This window comes from Balaenoptera ricei, chromosome 2 (assembly GCF_028023285.1).
Source record: "Balaenoptera ricei isolate mBalRic1 chromosome 2, mBalRic1.hap2, whole genome shotgun sequence".
Lineage (NCBI taxonomy): Eukaryota > Metazoa > Chordata > Mammalia > Artiodactyla > Balaenopteridae > Balaenoptera > Balaenoptera ricei.
In genome coordinates, this window is record NC_082640.1 from 166,552,561 (window position 1) to 166,566,994 (window position 14,434).

The 14,434-nt window shown below is 43.2% G+C and overlaps 1 protein-coding gene across 1 annotated transcript in view; it reads right to left on the reverse strand.

The window, feature by feature from the left end:
- LOC132360185 (stonin-2-like) overlaps nucleotides 1–14,434 on the reverse strand; it is a 237,367-nt gene that overhangs the window by 212,987 nt on the left and 9,946 nt on the right. The gene's annotated exons all lie outside the window — the stretch shown is intronic.

Here is a 14,434-nt window from a genome sequence, read left to right on the forward strand (position 1 = left end):
ACTTTCCAAGAAGCTTAACAAAATATTGGTATTATATTTCTTTGAAGCTGTCATAGATTGTAAACTGCATCTAATTTCAGAGATTATAAAATATTAAAAATTGGGGGCTTCCTTGGTGGCGCAGTGGTTGAGAGTTTGCCTGCCAATGCAGGGGACACAGGTTCGAGCCCTGGTCTGGGAAGATCCCACATGCCGCGGAGCAACTGGGCCCGTGAGCCACAACTACTGAGCCTGCGCGTCTGGAGCTTGTGCTCCGCAACAAGAGAGGCCGCGATAGTGAGAGGCCCGCGCACCGTGATGAAGAGTGGCCCCCGCTTGCCACAACTAGAGAAAGCCCTCGCACAGAAACGAAGACCCAACACAGCCAAAAAATAAAATAAAATAAATAAATAAATTTTAAAAAAAATATTAAAAATTGTATATATACATATATTTCTTAGAATCCATGAAATACATTCTTTTTTTATACCAAATACTTACCAAAAACCACAATTAGTATATATTTCCAGAATGCAAAGAAACTCATAGATAATTTCAATCCATTTTTATAATAACACTGAGATAAGTAAAGCAGAAATTTCTCTCACTTGATAGATAAGGGAACTGGCTCATAGAGGTTGCTTGACTAGTCTAAGGTCACACAGCTAACCATGACAGAGGTGGGACAGGATTACAAGTCTCTTGACTCTAAATTCTGCATTTTTTCCACTATACCACATTCTACCTTCCAGAAAACAGGTATAACAGATATGTTAGCTACATCATCAACATCCATTTCCTCTTATCATCCAGCACTGGAGGATAGGTCATTACTGGTTGAGCCAATCACAGTAATTCCTATTCCTGCTTTCCCAGCCTCCCTTGAACCTATGGGTGGCCACTTGGCTAAGTTCTGGCCAATGAGACATAAATGGTAGTATGGTCAGAAATAAAGCTCTGAGAAGTGTTTTTTATCTTTGCTCTGTTTTGCATTCCCAATGAAGATAACAGATATTACTCATGCTGTCCTAATCCTACTCATGTTCTCTTTTTTCCTGCCTTGAATACAGTCATGATGGCTGGCTGGAGCTACTATAACCACAAGGAAAGGCTAAGAGAATCACAGAGTCATTGATCCTGATGTCACTGAGCCACTAAACCAGTATCAATAGTCACTCATCTCTATATTTATTGTTACGTGAAAAAAAATTTTTTGGTTTAAGTTATTATATTCAAGTTTTCTGATACTTACAGGCAAATGCAATTCTAATAAAATAAGAGAGAGAAATTGTGGCAAGCAGAATTCTATGATGACTCCCATAATCTCCACACCCTGGTGTTACTACTGTGATTATGTCATAGTACATGGCAAAAAGGATTTTGCAGATACAATTAAGGTTACTAATCAATTGACCTTAAGATAGGGTGACTATCCATGCAAGCTTAAGCTAATCAACGAGCCCTTTAAAAGGAGAGAGTTTTCTCTGGCTGGTAGCAGAAGAGGAAGTCAGAGAGATTCAAAGTGTGAAAGGAAGGTTCTCCACTGCTGAGATGGAGGCCACAGGGCAAGGATCTGAGGGCAGCCTCTAGGAGCTGAGAGTGGTACCCAACTGAAAGCCAGAAAGATAAAGGAGACAACAATCCTACAACCACAATGAATTGAATTCTCCCAACAAAAGGCATAAGCTTAGGGCTTCCCTGGTGGCGCAGTGGTTGAGAATCTGCCTGCCAATGCAGGGGACACGGGTTCGAGCCCTGGTCTGGGAGGATCCCATATGCCGCGGAGCAACTGGGCCCGTGAGCCACAACTACTGAGCCTGTGCGTCTGGAGCCTGTGCTCCACAACAAGAGAGGCCGCGACAGTGAGAGGCCCGCGCACCATGATGAAAAGTGGCTCCCGCTCGCCACAACTAGAGAAAGCCCTCGCACAGAAACGAAGACCCAACACAGACCAAAAAAAAAAAAAAAAGGCATAAGCTTAGAGGAGATCCTGAGTTCCAGGTGAGAACACAGTGACCAACCCTTAATTTCAGCCTGTCACATACTGGGCAGAGGATCCACCCAGGCTGTGCCAGCGCTACAGTTTAAAAATGGGAGAATTAATTCTAGAGCTCAGAATCTCAAGGGCCTGGGCATAGCCTTCTTTAGATAATTTCCAAATATGGATAAGAGACTGAATTTCAACAAAAATCAACTATTGCCCATAGTATGGAGTAAATTAAAAAACAATACAGTAGCAAAATACCACTAAGCTTTACATGTAGCACTTTGGAACATATTACATGGATTTCTCTCTCTAGAAAGTTTAATTTCTTTGTCTGCCTTGCTTACTTAGGCCACTGCAAAATTAGCTTGCCTTTCCAGAGACATGGAGTAAGGCTGAAAAGGTGATCATTTTCAGTGCAAAATGTTAAACAACAATTTTGGGTGCCTTTCCTTTGAAAATCAGGAGGCCAACAAACATTCAACCAGTTTTCTGGAGAAGGAATGATGATATCATGCCAATGACTCTTCAATTAGGGATGTTAGCATTTTGGAAGGTGTTAGAGGTGGGATGAAGGAAGAGTGAGCACAAAGGAAGGAAAGTAAAAGTAGAACCAATTGTGGAATCTCCAAACTCTTTCTAAAAATAGGATATGTAGGGACTTCCCTGGTGGTACAGTGGTTAAGAATTCACCCTCCAACACAGCGGACTTGGGTTCGATCCCTGATCAGGGAACTAGATCCCACATGCTCCAACTAAGGAGCACACATGCCGCAACTAAGACCTGGTGCAACAAGGATAAATTAAACAAATAAAAATGTAAAATAAATGTTTCAAATAAATAAATAAATAAAAATAGGATATGTATTAATTCATCCAACAAATTGTTAGTAGAGACCTGCTAGATAGTCAGGATACAAAATAGATAGATACAGACCCTGCCTTCAAGGGGTTTCTATCCAAGAGGGGAAAACAGGGACAGGACAAGTCAACTATAAACAAATAAGAATCCTGCAAATCGATAAAGGGTTCAGACAAGGAATAACAAGGGATCCTATAATATATAGGGTGATAGGAGCTCTCTCTGAAGAGGTTACATTTAACTACTACCTGAAGGATGACAAGACCCAGACCATGACAAGAAGTAGAGTGTATTCATGGTAGAAAAGACCAAAGACACAAAGAGTCTGAGATGGGAAAAAATTAACAAGAAGAAAAAAAAAAAAAAGAAAAAACTTGAACTGAGCATAGAGGGAGCAAGGAGGATGGGGCATGGGATAAGGTTGCAAAGGTAGTTCACGTTATGAACTATGTAGATATGGGGTCTTGTGAGCCAGATTTGGGTGTTTAGATTTCATTCTAAGCACAATGAAAAGCCAATGAAGGATTTAAAGAAGAGTACCAAAATTCAATTTGTCTCTTTAGAAGCTGAGTGGAGAACAGATTGGAAGAGGAAAGAATGGAAGCAAAGAGAACAATTAGGAAGCTACTGTACTAGTTGAGACAAAAGACAATGAAACAACTAAAGTATCCATCAACAGATGAATGGATAAACAAAATGTGGTATATACATATAATGGAATATTATTCAGCCTTAAATAGGAAGGAAATTCTGACACATCCTATAACATGGATGAACCTTGAGGACATGTGCTAAGTGAAATAAGCCTGTCACAAAAGGACAAATATTGTACTATTCCACTTATATGAGGTACCTAGAGTAGTCGGATTCATAGCAACAGAAAGTAGAATGGTGGTTGCCAGGGGCTGGAGTCGGGGTGGGGAGAAAGGGAGTTATTATTTAATGGGTACTGAGTTTCAGTTTTGAAAGATGAAAAGAGTTCTGGAGATGGATGGTGGTGATGATTGCACAACAATGTGAATGTACCTAATTCCACAGAATAATACACTTAAAAAAGGTTAAATGATAAATTTTTTGTTATATATATTTTAACAGTATGATGCTCCAGCCAAGCCCTAGGACCCTGTGACTCCAAATGGACAGAAAAGAGAAGGGAGCCCAAGTTAGGGAGAGCTGCCATGCTCTGTCCCTCAATACAAGGGCGTGTAGGAGCCAGAGGTCCTGGACCAAGCAGGCCACTCTATAGCTAGCTGCTTAGAAAAAGGTTGGAAATGTGGCTTTTCTCTATGAGATTCTTTGAATCTCAGGCTTGGGTGGAAAAAATGAAAATGCTGCTAAACAACTCAGTAAATACAGAAACAAGTGTCCTTGGTGATAACTCTATCAGCAGGAGAGGGGCAAGTACCAGGCATTCCATAACAAGGGCAGGAATTTCCTGAAACCACAGACAATTTTACAATTCTGAATAATTATTAAGCGAGATAATGTGGGTGAGAGTGCTCTGTAGACTGCAGAGCATGATTCAAAAAGTAAGCTCTGCATATTTTTGTCAATCAAGAAGGAGAATGTGCAAAGGGACAGGGGCCCAGAAAACAAAGTCTGGTGCTTTGCAGACTCTCCTGGGGTCACCAACCATTCTTCCCCATGGCTGGTCAGGGAAGCAAAGGCACAGGGAAGGGGAGCAGCTGCAGTGGCTCTTGCTTTCTAACAGTGGTGCCCACAGACCTATCTCCTACCTCCTTGCCCTGGACCCAAGGACTACATATGTGCAGGCTCACCTTCGTCATCTCACAGATCATCTTCTTTGTTCCTCCCACCATCCTTCTGAGGTAGGTACTCTTAGTATTAATCAAAAAATTTCATTTTTGAGATGACAAAGCTGAGTAAAGAGAGGTGAAGTAACTCGCTCAAGGCCAGACAGCTAGTAAATGGCAGTGCTGGGATCCCAACCAAAACTGCTCTGACTCTGTAGACTTTTCTCAAACAATTCATTGACTCATTCAACCAACCAACCAACAAGGAATAAGAGCTTACAATGTTAGACTTCCCTGGTGGCGCAGTGGTTAAGAATCCGCCTGCCAATGCAGGGTACGCGGGTTCGAGCCCTGGTCTGGGAAGATCCCACATGCCGCGGAGCAACTAAGCTCTTGGGTCACAACTACTGAGGCTGCACTCTAGAGCCCGTGAGCCACAACTACTGAACCCGTGTGCCACAGCTACTGAAGCCCGTGTGCCTAGAGCCCGTGATCCGTAACAAGAGAAGCCACCACTGCAATGAGAAGCCTGTGCACCACAACGAAGAGTAGCCCCCGCTCACCGCAACTAGAGAAAGCCCATGCGCAGCAACGATGACCCAACACAGCCAAAAAAAAAAAAACAAATAAATAAAGTAATATTAAAAAAAAAAAAAAGCGCTTATTATGTTCCAAGTCCTGACTCTGTGCTAGACATTAAGAATAGAGAAGTAGATAATACAGAATCCAGAAAGGTCAATTAGCCAATGGCCTCATACTCACAAAGGACTTTAAATACTAATAAAAATGAAAGCACATGTTTAGTCACAGAAATACACTGAAAGTTTTGAAAGATGTGCCTCCAACCTTAAATTCATGTCCCATTACCAAACCACCCTTCACAGAGAGTTTAATGAGTATCATTTATAGCTCCTATAGTTACCTTGTATGTAGCAAAATTATATTACAATGTGGGTTTCTATGTGTATGAGTATATATTGAACATTTGAATTTGGTTCATGCAAATATACAAAAAAGGTCCTAATACTTTTCTAACCCCGTCTTAGAAGTTTTTCAGTCTTTACTATACTGGGAACCTCAGAAAAAGGAAGGAATATTGGTCTTTCCCCCCTCCCTCTAAGAGAGGTCCTGAACTTGAAATAACAGCCGGGGTTACCATGGAGGACCACCGAAGGTCACAGGAGTGGGATGCGGTCACCCAGGGAGGCTTCCTGCAAGAGGCTATATCTAGCCTGGGTCTTAGGAAAATGAACAGCACAAGCTCTGCAGTCAGGCAGGCCAAGTCACCCCGTCGTTAACTGTAATCACGGGCATGTCTCAAACTCTCTAAACCTGAATTTCACCTAGTATTGATAGTTTCAGAAGATTCCTGTAAGGAAGAAAAAAGATGCTGCATGTCAGACTTTCAGCACAGTGAATACTATAAGTGCTCCATTAATGTTATCTAGCACCATTATTATTTCCACTAATAAAGGGTGAGTAGGAGAAACAAGGCACGAACTTGCTGATTTCATTCCTGTGGTCGTGACATTCAGGAAGTGAAAGTGGAGGAAGGGGGAGATCTTAGAAATTTGGGGAAAAAAGGAAGTAGTGGTGTGAGCTTCAGCCTGAGACAGGAAACAGCCTGCTCAGCTGGATGTGGGCCACTCGTTGGCCTGGAAAGGTCTAGTGAAAGAAGATACCAGAGGCGGGACACCATGTTGGGTGGCTTTGGGACCCTATTTATGTGGTCACCTACATGAGTGGTGTCTATGCAGCGTGTATCGCACAACCTGTGTAGCAGAAGGCAGCAACCTGCCCAGACGGGCGCTCGAGGCGTCCCTGAACAGAAGACTCCGCTGCGAGAGGCACCAGGCAGGGTGTCCCGCTGCTGGTGTGTCCAAATCAGCTGGGCTGTCTCAGTTCATGGCGGGGCAGCAGTGTTACCTGCACTGCCACCAACCTCTTTGGACCTTACGGAAACCCTACCTAAAGGAGTCCAGCTGGGACAAGAGAATGTGGGATTACTGCAATTTACAGCACAGCTACAGGAACACGGAACTTTCATTTTAGAAGCTCCTGCCAATGGTCCCTATACCAAGAATAACAAGGATTAGAGGAAATAGAGCTCTAGGCCACAGATCTCAAGCTCGATGGGTGGCTCTATAATAAAGTGAGCTCAATATGGATTTGTGTAGAAAAACACAGAGTTTTATTCCCCCCAGGTAGATGACAAAGAGGAAAACTATATCCCTATCCTTCTTTTGTAGAAATGAAACTTTCCTCCTGGGCTGAACTGCCAGCTCCTCTTTAGTCTTTCTACTGCAGTGTTCAGCATCCCTACCGCCCAGAAGCCCTCCCCAGCACTCCATCCCCTCCCACCTAACACTCCCACAGCGCAGTGCTGCACAACTCTGGGTGGCGCCATTCACGCGTGAAGCAATGGGGACCCTGCCCCTTATCTGAATGCTGCCCTACGCGTGTAAAATCCAGCAGCCCTGAAATAGCACACGCCCTCCCACCTCAACATCCACACTTTAGAAAAAGAAAGGAAATGTCGAATGTTCAGGAGAAAACCTCCACTGGGAAAGAAGATGAAAGTAACTGGCTACAGCCATAAGAATCCTTGGGCTTATTCTTCACTCACCAGTGAAGCAACAGTGATAGTTAATAATAATTAAGCCTGGGTAATCAGGAGAATGGCAGCTGAACTGAGGCCAGAGAAGGTCCCAGTAAATAGCCTAGGGATATTAGGAGTGTGGAATTAATTGGGACTGGGGGTTGGAGATGAGGTAATTTAGGATATGCTGAGATTCAAGGATTGTGAAACCAGAAGGTAGGTGTAGAAAATGTAGATTTGGGGCCTAGAGAAAAATTAGGGGTAAAAAGTGAGATTTTAGAGTCATTTAAAAAATGAAGATATATGAAGCCAAGGGAATGAATAGGTTATCAATGGAGGAAGTAAAAACACAAAAAAGACGGCTGACTCTTGGATTGTGCCTACATATGATGGGGGTGAGAGGGACTAAAAGGGGGCCCAGAGTGTCCATCAGATGGTTAGAGAAAAAACAGAGGCCTCTAGGATCATGAAGACAACAGAGAATTTTCAAGAAGGTAAGTTTCTCTAGTGTTAAATGCTGTAAAGAGACATTTATGGGGCATGGATGGTCACTGCTGACCCTTAAGAAAGTTAACTAGAGTGTTGGCTCCTTGAGGGATGGTCCATGCCCTTTCTCACAGTACTGCCAAAGCTCCAGGCCGGCTACACAGAAGGAAAGCAACAAGCATTTGTGGAATAAATAAAGTAAGGCAGCTAGACTGGAAGCCCGATTGCAAGGAGTTAATAATACACCACGATCGGGCTTCCCTGGTGTCTCAGTGGTTAAGAATCCGCCTGCCAATGCAAGGGACACGGGTTCGTTCCCTGGCCCGGGAAGATCCCACATGCCACGGAGCAACTAAGCCCGTGCACCACAACTACTGAGCCTGCGCACTAGAGCCCATGAACCACAACCACTGAGCCCACGTGCCACAACTACTGCAGCCCACGTGCCTACAGCCCGTGCTCCGGTGCTCCGCAACAAGAGAAGCCACCGCAATGAGAAGCCCGTGCACCGCAACGAAAAGTAGCCCCCGCTCACCGCAACTAGAGAAAGCCCGTGTGCAGCAACAAAGACCCAACACAGCCAAAAATAAATAAATAAATAAATTTTTAAAAAAGATAATAAAAATATACCATGATCACAGTTTAAAGTTTTACGACTCTTAATACAGCTTTTGTTAAAAGAAGGCAAAAAATGCCAGCGTACACATTGTTAATCCTGATTACAAGCATCTATGGAGGAAGCACTTTTCTATTTACCTGGCACAAACTGAAACTCGCCTCAGGGGAGGGGGAAGCTTTTTCCTGGGATCTTCCCCAGCATGAATTCTCTGAACGACCACAGCAAAATTGCAAAACTTTTCCGCTTTAGTTTCCACAAATTTATTAATTGGGGATTGATATAAATTTATTGAAAATACCTGGAAGATGAGAAATAGACTTAGCTGGTCTCAGACTCTATGTGGTTCTCACATGTTCTCCAACAAAATATCTAGCAGGTAAACACTACTTCCATGGAAGCTTTTTATCAGGCCCTCCCACTTGTTTTACCAAGATTAAAACTAGGACTGAGATTTACCAAGAAAACACCTCTTAAAAACCCAATAAAACCTAAGAACTACAAAATCTCACCTTGAATTTGTTTTCTATACAGAGATGAACACTCTATCATTCTCAAGTTGTATTTTAAAAATAGATAGTAACTACAGCAAATATCTTTTGACTGCTTCCTCTGTAAGACACTGTGCTGAGGGCCTTACATGCATAATCTTATCTAGGCTTCACAAAGTTTATAACAGTGCTATTATTAATATCTACTTTTCAGATAAGAAAACCAAGGCTTGGATCTTTCTCAAGGCCACACAAGTAGTAAGTGGAGCTAGACTTTAAACCCAGAACATATCACAAATCCTCATAAGGATCATTTTTCATAGATGTATAATATTCTACTGCATCACTGACATTTAAAGATACATGTTTGTTTGTTTTTTTAATTAGAAAGATACCTCCAAATAAGAAATCATGGAACAGATGGCAAGCCTGCACAGGAACGAGGTCACAGATTCCAAATGATGGATCTTTTTCTACTAATGAACCCATCTTCCCAGTTCCCCTAAATGGGGGTGCCCAATACAGCATGGACAAGGAAGGATAAGGGGTGCATGACTGAAGGCTCAGACTCCCAGCTAAGGCCTGCCAGATCCATACACTAGAGACCACCTGGCCTGTGGTGTTCCTTTCTCTTCTACCTTTATTGGCCCCTGTTTTTCTAGAGAAATGGTGGTAGTTTGAATGTATGTTAGGCTGGATTCCTCAGAAAATAGAGCCTGAGACCAAGCTTCTATGCCAGGGCTTTAGAGCAATCCCAGGGAAACAAGAGTGAGGGAAGAAGAGAAATGAGGCAGCAAAAGCAAATGTACGATGGAGTGGGACTGGCTGTGACTTCACAAGAATCATAGCTTCTTGCTCGGTCATACGGGACGTCCCCAGAGAGGTTGTTAGGAACTGCATCACCTCAAAAGCTTCCATCGGAGGAAGTGGTGCTAGCAGAGGGAATGAATCTGCCAGCTCCTGCCTGTTTCTTGTTCCCCATTAGTCAAAGTTCACTCCATGGTGACCCAACTTCCCCACACGATTGGGATGTACCATCTGGTCCCTTCAGCAGCAGATGGGGAGGCCAGATCCCATACCCTGCAGGGTGGTTCTTCATTTGAGTCCAGAAGTGGTGGGAGGAACCCCAGCATGGCCTTGGATGGCAGGATGGTAGAGGCCAGTAGAGCTGGGCACCACTGCATCCAAGAGACAGGTGGAGCTAAGAGAATCTGAGGTGGTACCGAAGCAGAAGCCAATACAGGAAGGTTAAACCTAGGCAGGAATCAATGCTGGTATGCAGTCCCACATACTCAGAACACAGAGGAGATGATCTGTAGGTCTTTTTGAACTCTGGGCTATTTGTGCTCATTGAGTTTCTGCAGGTGTCATAGGACATCACCCATTAATTTCTTCACCCATTCAATAGCATTTATTCAGCATCTCCTATTGCCAGGCATATTCTAGTGAAATCCTAGGGATAGAGAGAGGGCTAAGACCCAGACCCTGCCTGGGAGAGGGAGACAGGCAAACCAAAGATGATCACAATACAGTGTGATCAGAGCTACCCCAGGGGAACCCAGCAGTGCCATGAGCACACAGAGGAGTCACACCTAGCCCAGTCTTGGGGTCAGCGAAGAATAACTGAGGGAAGATGATACCTGGGCAGAGGCTTGAAAGATGAACAGAAAGTAGAGGCATGGGGAAAGGACTTGCAGTATGGCATCTATAAGAACAAAACAGGACAATACAATATGGTCAATTAGAGGGTGCCATTTTACTTAGCCCTGTTTAAATGACTGTGTTAACATGCAAAGCCACTGTTTGTTACCAAAAAAGGGTGCACAACGGACATCCCTGGCTCTTACATTCATCCCCAGACCTCCCTCCTACCTAACCCCACCCCTGAACATCACCCATCACTGACCCCAACTCCCAAAGTATGTATCAGAGATGGGTTAGGATCTGGAGATAAGGCATGGTATGAGGGAAGATGGGGCTAAGAAATGAGGTTCGAGTTCAGAGATTCAGGGTTAGTGTTAGGAAAGGGGTGAGAGGTGGGGAGGGGGTGATGCAGAGCTGAAGTGATGGTGTCTGTTTGGTACATGACTTAGAACCTTGAAGTGTATCGTTTTTAATAAGTCCCCCACGCCAAACAGCTGTAATAAAGCGTAATGTGTTCATACAAAGTCTCGGAGATGAATAAAAACATGTTGTGTTTTCTGAACTATAGATAATCCAGTTTGACTGAAGCAATAAGTCAGATGGAGAGTAGTAAGAGAAGAGGCTGGCAAGACTGGGAGTCAGCTCAGACAGAGCCTTGCAGGCCATGCCAAGAAGGTTGGGTTTTGTCATAAAGGCAATGGAGATCCATCAAACAATTTTAAATGAGGAAATAACATGATTCAGTTGTATTTTACAAAAATCATTCTGGAAGCAATGAGGAAGGTGGATTGGAGGGTGGGAAGACCAGCTAGTAATTATAGTGATCAGGCATTGCAAGCTGAGGGATAAAAAGGGGGGATGTTTTTTATGAGCCATTTAAGATGTAACATCATCAAGACACGGGGAGAAAGTCTATTTGGGGCTCATTTAGATTGAGGGAGTAGTGGTGGGTGGATAAAAAGGATCCTGGAAAACTGGAGAGATTTTTGTGCTATTCACCAAGATGAGGACTCTAGGGGGAAGAATGCTTGAGGGGTGGTAGGGAAACGATGAGCTCAATTTTAGACCTGATGAGTTTGATGGGCGTACGGGACAACCACATCGAGATGTCTATGGGTCCTGTTAAATAGACAGGTTGAGAGCTCAGAAGAAGTGAGAGGAGCATTCATCACGTAGATTGACAGGTCACCCAGAGAGAATGTATAATATGAGGAGAAGCAAGAACCAAGGGTGGGAAGGTCAACATTTACATGCTGGACTCAGGATAAACAGCCAAGCAGGAGTTCACTATAGATGCCTTCTCCTATAGATGTCACTATAGATGTCACATTGTGGAGGCCAGGGCCAAAGTCAATCTCACAACTGCAGGGAAACTCAACCTGGTTCGCTTAGAATCAAGAGGAAGACCAGGTAAAAGAGACATTAGTGTTCACTTCAACTAGTGAACTCTTCAGGTAATATAGAGTTCAGGGAGCTCTGTAGGCTCCAGGATAAGACACAGAGAGGGAGAAGAACAAGAAGCATTCGACAGAAGCGCAGGAGTCGTACATTTCTGGATTTCCAGCTTTCCATCACTGGAGGAAGTAAAACCTTCCTCATCTTTCTGCAGCACGGGCTTCACCTAAGATGTTTTACACACTGGTACTTCCACTACATATGCAATTCATCCATCAGGAAGGGGTCTCTAGTTAGGGCCAAGGCCAGGATACACTCTAGGCCTCCCCCAAGAACTTCTTAACCTTTTTTTTTTTTTTTTTTTAAGAATGACTCTCCGGATTTATTTGAGATATAAATTAAGTCAGAGCCCTTCATCTCTGGGTAAAAACACATACATGCAACATTCTGTTTAATTTCAGGACATCTTTCCTAAGGTCCCTCCATGAATCCCCTAGGGATCTCTGCACTCCCTGCTAAAAGCTCCACCCTAGAACAATTTATCTAGCTCATGTCACTTTCAGACCTTTCCAAACTAAGCAAAATCATTCCAGAGGAGCACAGTAGAAGGAAGCCAGGCACTGTGGCTTCTACTGACCCTGAACTGATAATTCCTTATTTCCATTTTCAGTAATGCAGAGGATATCTCCTTCCCTTTTCTAAGAATCCCTCCCCTCCCGCTTTCCCCAACAAAACAGACACACAGGCATAAAACCAAAACAGCCCAGCCAAACCCTAAAAACTCAGGCTGCTGCAGTGGGCCTCACGGGCTGCAGTTAGAGCCGGGCCCTGGGCTGACTGCAACGTTATTCCTGTGAAGCAGGCCCCTCACCAACAAGAGACCTCCCAGTTCACACTGCTGACGAAGGCAGGGGTACGTGAGTGTCTCCAATGGCCAGAGACAGCGGCAAGGAACAGGGCACACGGGGTGGGTCTGGCACAGTGTACAAGTTGAACAAGTATCTGTTCACTGAGGGCCGGCCCTGCTTTTGTAGAGCAGGTCTTGGGTTTTGATGAGTGACATTCACTGTTGACACCTGGCACATTTTTATAGATTGTAAATGGAGAGAGCAGATATGTTAGGAAGTATTATGACTTGTAGACAAAATAATCCTCACATTATAAAATGTGAACAACTCAGCACCTTGAAATGGTGACAACACACCCATCTCCACACTCCTAGTGTATTTCCTTCTCTTAAATTTATTTTTCTAATTTTTATTTATCTACCTACCTACTTATTTATTTATTATAAAAGGAATATGCTCTCACTAAACAAAATTTGGAAAATATAGAAAACCAGTATAACCACTGGTGTACTTCTGAAATGATATCATTTCTAAAAATTCCCTTTGCATGCACCTTTTCAGCTTCCCAGGGACACTTCTATTGTTTGAGGGTAAAGAGTTCCTTTGGGTTGGGGGGGGAGAAGCTGTCACCACAGACAAATGGGACAGAATCCTTTGACCTTGTGACTGCCTGGGCTCTCACCTCATGGCTAAGAATTATTTATTCTATTGTTTTTTCCAAGTTGACGGAAATTTCCCACAGTTTATGCCTATTCTCCTTACTTCCTCAACCTGAAAGACCAGAAAGAAAAATTTAATCACTGCAAACTCTTGCCTATTAATTCTTCTGCTTTGGTTATTTCTAATGTTTTCTTTCAGTCCTCACACCACCCACCTCCATCTGGAGAAGGTTTCTCAAAAATTCTAGTAGAGATTTAGACACCAACCACACCGTTACATATATTTGGTCCCGTCACCACTAATAGTAGTATTTCTTTTGGTAGACGTCTCGCTGACAGTAACTCTTGCAAAACAGAAAAGCCACAAATTCGTAACATATAAACCACATATGCAAACACGGCAGACATTCTAATTAGAGAACTGAGAGACAAGACTTCAGAATTGCATTCGCCACATCTCTTGGTTCTTACTGAGCTTTGAGAGACTCTTATAAAAATTCAGAATTGTATTATTTGCTGAGTGAAACCAAGTGTCTTAGATGCATTTTCCAACCAAGTGTAAAACTCGAATTTAAAACAGTCGGGAGGATCAGTTCATTTATTGGAAAAGAGTGAGAACTTTCTTACCCGGCTCATAGTGGTAAAGAGCACGTATGAGGTTAGCATATATAATACTGAAACACTGACACTGCCAGGGATATCCATTTTTTCCGTGTTTCTGTTTTCAGGTCTCTGACGGCTTGTGCATCTGTGATTCACATACCAGTTGCCACATCTACAGGCCAGATCTGATCTTTGGATGCAGTGTTTCAATTACAGAGGAAGTATAAGTGGCTGACATGTAAAATTTATTGCAGTACCTCCTTGATCTCACTCTTTTACTTTTCATAAAAAGAAGGAAGGAAAATAGCAGCAGTGTGGGTTAAATTAAAATGTGGTTTTCAGTTCAGGAAAAATTCAAAGGGCTTTAAAAATTCCTCACTTCTCACACATTGACATGAACAGGGAGAATTTCACAGTGATAAAGCGATTAACAGCTTCATAGCATTAATACAGCTGCACTTACTGAGCCCTCAAATCTCTGAGATGGGCATTTTTACTACCAGTTCCCATCTCA